Source organism: Salvelinus sp. IW2-2015, linkage group LG26 (assembly GCF_002910315.2).
Source record: "Salvelinus sp. IW2-2015 linkage group LG26, ASM291031v2, whole genome shotgun sequence".
Taxonomy (NCBI): domain Eukaryota; kingdom Metazoa; phylum Chordata; class Actinopteri; order Salmoniformes; family Salmonidae; genus Salvelinus; species Salvelinus sp. IW2-2015.
This window is the reverse complement of record NC_036866.1, coordinates 8,756,219-8,763,282: the sequence shown is the minus strand read 5'-3', so window position 1 is coordinate 8,763,282 and position 7,064 is coordinate 8,756,219. Positions and strand designations below refer to the sequence as shown.

Here is a 7,064-nt window from a genome sequence, read left to right as displayed (position 1 = left end):
GATTTACTTTTGTTTCGAAGTCATTTGTTTAAGACTAACAAGAAACACTGTGTGACCCTGATTTAGCCCACTGTAGTAAAAGGTTAGCATGAGAGATATACACAGAAATTAGCCTAGCACCACAAGTGAGAAATGCTAACAAACGGCTAATCACTAACAGGCATGCTAAATACTAATTCATTCTGAATGGAAATGCTAATGTTAGTGCTAACACGAGCGGGAGAGCGAGCTAGCTATTTTTAGATGCATGCACAATAAAATATCAGACATATATTGTGACCACATGTGGCCTGACAGAGCTAGTGACTTGGAGCCTGATTTTTGTATTTAACTAGGCAAGTCACTTAAGAACAAATTATTATTTACAATGACGACCTAGGAACAGTGGGTTAATTGCCTTGTTCAGAGMCAGAACGARAMYTTTTTACCGGGGATACGATCTAGCAACCTTTTGGTTACAGGCCCAATGCTCTAACCACTAGGACAACCTACCTCCCCGGGCAGGTAGCCTAGGCCTGATTGGGCTACAGACTGTGAGCTAGGGGATATTAGGGTTATCAGGACYGAAAGCTCTGGGCCTARTGGGKTAGACAACTGGAGACCTAGCATAGTAGGTGACTGAAGACACTAGGTGATCAGGGAACTGAGGGCTAAGATGCTCTGGACCTACTGGGACTATAGAGACTATAGACTGAGGCTATAGACTGAGGACCTTGTAGGAAAGAGGGTGAGGTGTCACCTACGACCGGATACTGAACACCTCGGTGAGGTGGGTCCTCCACGGGGACATCAGGCGGGTCTTCCACGGCGACGTCAGGAGGGTTTCCCAAGGCTGGAACTAGCGGGACACAGTTCAGAGGGGCTAGCCTAAACCCCAAGACTGCGACAGGCAGGTCCCACCTGGCAGGGGCTGACAGGGCCTGGACAGTAGACATGGACTGTAGAGACTGGAGGGGACTCCCAGGGCGTCTTTGGACAGCAGCAGGCTGGAKGTCAAAGGATGGACTAGGCGGTTCCRACCAGACATGGACCGGAGAGGTCTGAGGGGCAGGGCTGGACTTGTCACCTACAACGGCTGCAAGCTGGACTCCCACATTATGGACCAGCTGACATTCGGAGGCATCGGTTTAGAGCACAGTGGTAGGGTGCTCTCCCAGGGTCAGCTAAGGTAGCTCCTCTGTCCACGGATAAAGCTGTAGGTCTTCCTGCTCCCGATCAGGCAGGGAGGTGTGGATTGATATTGGGTCCAGAACAGGCGGTCGGCAGAATCTGTCAATGGAGATAGCGAGGGCACCACTGTGGGAACCAGTTGAGTCTGCGGCAGTAGCATGTTGGAGCACGGTGGGGTGCTCCCCGAGGGTTGAACCAGTTGAGACTCCATAGCAGGAGCTGGATGAAGCACAGCGGTGGGAGTGGCGAGCTGAGACTCCATGGCAGGAGCGGGTGTAGTAAGCCCCACTACTAACTTGAGCTCAATGGTCAGAGCAGGCTTGTTCTTCATGGCTGGGATCGGCTGGAGCACAGTGGTGGGGTGCTCCACCAGGGTGAGCTCTGATAGGTCCTGGAGAATGCTGTATCTCCGCTGTGAGGGAGTCCACAGCAAGGNGTCAATGGAGACAGCGAGGGCACCACTGTGGGAACCAGTTGAGTCTGCGGCAGTAGCATGTTGGAGCACGGTGGGGTGCTCCCCGAGGGTTGAACCAGTTGAGACTCCATAGCAGGAGCTGGATGAAGCACAGCGGTGGGAGTGGCGAGCTGAGACTCCATGGCAGGAGCGGGTGTAGTAAGCCCCACTACTAACTTGAGCTCAATGGTCAGAGCAGGCTTGATCTTCATGGCTGGGATCGGCTGGAGCACAGTGGTGGAGTGCTCCACCAGGGTGAGCTCTGATAGTTCCTCAGGCCCTGGAGAATGCTGTATCTCCGCTGTGAGGGAGTCCACAGCAAGGGTTGGATCCAAGACCAAGGCTGATGGTGAAGCTGATGTGGAAGGCTATAGCTTCTTAAGCAACTTCTGGCTTCGTGGAGTTGGCCGCGCTGGTGCTGCAGAACCTCGATCTGGCGCTTCTGTTCATTATCTGTTACATGACAATCTCTGGGATGTCATGTTTTTGGGCAGCTTGGTGGCCCAGGTCCCTGTTCTACCCCTCTAAGACACCTTTCAGTTGTAAGAGGAGATAACTGTTGAAGGACTGCTGAGACAGTCAGGTGACAACTGGCAGTGTCCATCAGGTAAGTACTGGCAATGGTGGACTGTAGGAACCTTCCATCTTCCTGACAACTTCTATGAGTGCATCAATCTCGTTACGCTGACTGTGTAAACACAGTGCGTGCTCTCCGGTTTTCAATGGCAGTCCACGCTCAGGTCAACGCTGATCCCGGTGATATCTGGTCGAGGTTCGATGATGATCCTCAGGATCTCTGGTCGAGGTTCAGCCCTGATCTTGGCGATCTCTGGTCGAGGTTAGCTTGAGGTGGGAACCCGGTGAATTAGCACTTGGTGAAAAGGCTGAGGCTCTATCCTGCTGGTCAGCCTTGGTGGTGACTTAGACCGGTGATGAGTCGTTGAAGGGGAAGAAGGCCATTTTGAAGGCAGTATGTCATGTCTTGAGTGCTCAAGAGAACCGTCTATCTGCTCTCCCTGGTAGGAGTGGTAAGTGTATGTGTGTGGTAGTCTGTTCCTTGACTCGTAGCCATGCCATAGTTTAAGATATTGTGGCAGGTGAGCTGGTCGGTGCAGATGGACCACATCTTGTCGAGGATCTTCTCTGTTAACTGGCCTCCTTGGGCTGTAGCAGTTACTGGATCCGGCTCGAAAGGACCAGGAAAAATAGGTGGGGAAACGTTGCCGCTGGTTTTAGGCCAGTAGCAACCACCACAGGGTGTCCGTCCAGAACACGAGGAAGCAGTATTTCAGTTCCAGGAGGTTTCAATTATGATACACACACAAATACAACACCACTCTTACAGTAATGGTGTCTAACAATGATTGTTTTKCCTCTTTGTTTTCAGAATCACAGACTATAGCACTGATACTGTATGAATGACATGACTAACAAGCTAGCACAGGCTTGTATATTACAGCACGGGCTGTACCACTGTAGCAGTTAAATGTGTGTTCACATGACAACCTACACAGGCTATGGAACTTGTAGAAATGGTAAATATACTAATGTAAACAATGCAGTATTGTAAGTGCATGCTAAATACTATTCATTTCTGATGGGAAATGCTAATCACCGTTGTGGAGGGCCGAGTCTGTATCAACACCTGGGGGTAATGTAGTCCTCACGGAGCCAGCGTGGGGGAGATAGGACAGGAGATAGATACTATTTTTGGGATCCCTCTCACACTAAAACTATCTAAGACCACATAATGGTGGGACTTTGGGAGCCTGAAGTTGGTATTATTTTAAACTAAAGCAAGTAATTAAGAACAACTTCCTTATTTTAACAAATATTAGACGACCTAGGGAACAGTGGGTTAATTTGGGCCTTGTTCAAGAGGCAGACAGGACAGATTTTTAACCCAGAGGATATCGATCTAAGCAACCTTTTGTTACAGGCCCAATGTCGAGCTTAACACAGACAACCTCCCTCACCGGGCAGTAGCCTAGGGCCTGAATTGGGCTACAGACTGTGAGAGCTAGGGGGAATTTAGGTGTATCCAGGACGGAAATAGCTGGCCTATGGCCTAGGAATTGAGACCTAGCATAGAGCTGAATGATAGACACTAGGTGATCGGGAAACGTCTCCTGGGACTGAAAGGCTAAGATGCTGCTGGACTAACTGGGACTACTAGAGGGCTATAGACTGAGGACCTAAAGAGCGGACCTGGTAGAAGGGTGGCAGGAAATAGTCATGACGGAGATACTGGACACCTCGGTGAGTGACGGGTTGCCGCACGTGGAACATCAGCGTGGGATCTCCACGGACGGCGTGAGGAATTCCAGCAACTAGGGACACAGTTTCAGAGGTGGCTTACAAACCCCAAGACTGCGAACAGGCAGGTCCCACCGGCGCGGCGGCTGACAGGACCTAGAAGCAGAACGCTGAGGCTAATACATTTACATTAGCACTGCCTCCAGAGGCCTTGGGCCTGTAAGAGAAAGCAATGTTGGAGCAACTACAGTGGGTGTGTGACTCCCCGAGGTTTGAACCAGTTTGAGACTATAGCAGGAGCTGCGCACCTCGAAGAGGCTGAGACGGATAGCAATTGCCGCCAGGTGGATGACTACAGTACGAATTACCCCGGTGGAGGATACATTTTACCAAGGTGGAGGATCACTTACCCCCAAGTTGGGAGACTGCAATCTACCCCAGGTGGATTGGCTAACATTTACCCCCAGGTGGAGGACTACATTTTACCCCCCGGTGGATTAGGCTACATTTCCCCAGGTGGAGACTATCAGAATATAAAATTTTACCCCAGGTGGATGGCTAGCATTAACACCGGTGGAGGCTGCCATTTACCCCCCAGGTGGAGACTACACATTCCCCAGGTGGAGGCTACATTTAACCCCAGGTGGAGACTACATTACATCGTGACGTTGGAGCTGAGGACTCCAGACGATGGAGGGCAGAGCGGGATACGTTTGTAGGTTAAGACCCGCACTTTACTTAACCGCTCTGGGAAGCTCAATTCCGCGGATGGCTAGGAGCACTACAGAAGGTGGATCTCATCAGGCTGTGGATTCAGCTTGTAGCACACAGTGGCTTGGGGTGCTCCCACAGCAGGGGTGGAGGGTACTGGGTGATAGGCATTTCTTTAGGGAGCCACTGCTGTAATCTCCGCTGTGCAGAGCAGGTATGTGACGAGATCAAGCAGGTTTGATCCAAGCACCCAAGTGTTACTGATCGTCGAACGCCAGTGTGGAGATGTGGCGGACGCTGCAGTATATTAGCTTCTCAAGCACTTCTGACATCTGGCTTATCGTGGAGTTGGCCGCGCTGGTGCTGGACGAACCTCGATGCTGGCGCTTCTGTTCATATCTGTTGCATGACAATCTCTGATGTCATGTTTTTGGGCAGCTTGGTGGCCCAGGTCCCTGTTCTACCCCTCTAAGAACACCTTTCAGTTGTAAGAGGAGATAACTGTTGAGGACTGCTGAGACAGTCGGTGACAACTGGCAGTGTCCCATCAGGTAAGTACTGGCAATGGTGGACTGTAGGAACCTTCCACTCTTCCTGACCACTTCTATGAGCGCATCAATCTCGTTACGCTGGCTGTGTAAACACAGTGCGTGCTCTCCGATGGTGGATGGCATCGATCCAGGTCAACGCTGATCCGGTTGAGGCGAGTCATTCCGGGTCGAGGTTGATGCTGATCCTCAGAATCTCTGGTCGAGCGTTGTCGGGGTTAGCTTGAGGTGGGAACCCGGTGAATTAGCACTTGGTGAAAAGGCTGAGGCTCTATCCTGCTGGTCAGCCTTGGTGGTGACTTGACCGGTGATGAGTCGTTGAAGGGGAAGAAGGCCATTTTGAAGGCAGTATGTCATGTCTTGAGTGCTCAAGAGAACCGTCTACTGCTCTCCCTCGTAGGAGTGGTAAGTGTATGTGTGTGGTAGTCTGTTCCTTGACTCGTAGCCATGCCATACTTTTAAGATATTGTGGCAGGTGAGCTGGTCAGTGCAGATGGACCACATCTTGTCGAGGATCTTCTCTGTTAACTGGCATCCTGGGCTGTAGCAGTTACTGGATCCGGCTCGAAAGGACCAGAAAAAATAGGTGGGGAAACGTAGGCGCTGGTTTTAGGCCGGTAGCAACCACCACAGGGTGTCCGTCCAGAACACGAGGAAGCAGTATTTCAGTTCTAGGAGGTTTCAATTATGATACACACACAATACAACACACTCTTACAGTAATGGTGTCTAACAATGATTTTTTCCCTCTTTGTTTTCGAATCAAGACATATAGGCACTGATACGGTGTACTGTGGCAATGACGAATATAGTCATACCTACACCACCAGGGCCTATCACAGGGCTTGTATACTACACCAGACGGGCTTGTAAGGCCGGACTGGGTAGCAGGGAAGATGTGACTGTATTCTAATGACAACGCTCCACACACGCGACTAGTGGGAGACATCTATGCTCAGAATATTGCGTAATATACATAGAGTTGTGTAAACAATGGAATCCAGTATTTGGTGGAGAGTGACGCTCTACACACAGGGTGCACTGCAAAACTACATTAACTAGCAGCAGCAGTTGTACACAGAATAAATTGAGGCCTCGGCAACACTCCGTGTGAACGTGGGTTTATTGCTAACAGTGAGATGCGTAATAATTATACCCCTAATGCATTCTGAATGGAAATTCTAACGCTAGCGAGCTACAGCTAACAATCCCACAAAATGATATGAATTCACAACAATAGGCCAAGTCTTAAACCCGGGAAATCAAACAAGGGACATAAACTATTCAAGGTCACTTACTTTTAGAGTGGTACGCACACGTAAATACTAAACAGCAAAGTGTGTTACCCATCAGGAGTAGGGAGTGCGCTGGTCATGGTCGGGAAAACCGCCATTGTTTCTGATATCATCACTTGCCTGCCGTCGCTGGTGTCAACGAGCCTGAAATGTGCGACTCGGGAATTATATCATGTTAGATCGGCTGATATAATACTGATTGTGTGGGACCTTGACCATACGAATGGAATCGAAAGAAATGGTGATAAAATGTTTTTTGTGCATTATTGCGTGTCAACTTTTCCTCTGGCTAAGGTAAGAATGAGGAATGATTATTGAAGTCACGGCTTACATGTACGCATCCGTGGAATGGGCTACCATGATTTATGGAAATTAATGGAAATGGAACCGCCAGTAGAATGTACAAAGTTACAGAGGCACAAAGGATCATTACCTTCTAAAATAATATACACTGTTGAGCCCCGTGACAAAGTCCTGGAGGCCATCGGGGTGTGCTGTAGCCAATGCTTGAACGCGACTCTTTGAATTTAGAGAAATGTGGGGAGGAGATGGCGCTCTCACTTGAGGGCGCTACATATGGGGGTAGATCTCTACGCACATTAATCCGAGGTGGCACAGCTTTATAAGCCT

At 49.8% G+C, this 7,064-nt stretch overlaps 1 protein-coding gene across 1 annotated transcript in view; it reads right to left on the bottom strand.

Annotated features, from left to right (window-relative positions):
• LOC111952696 (cadherin-1-like) overlaps nt 1-7,064 on the bottom strand; it is a 22,015-nt gene that overhangs the window by 12,761 nt on the left and 2,190 nt on the right. The gene's annotated exons all lie outside the window — the stretch shown is intronic.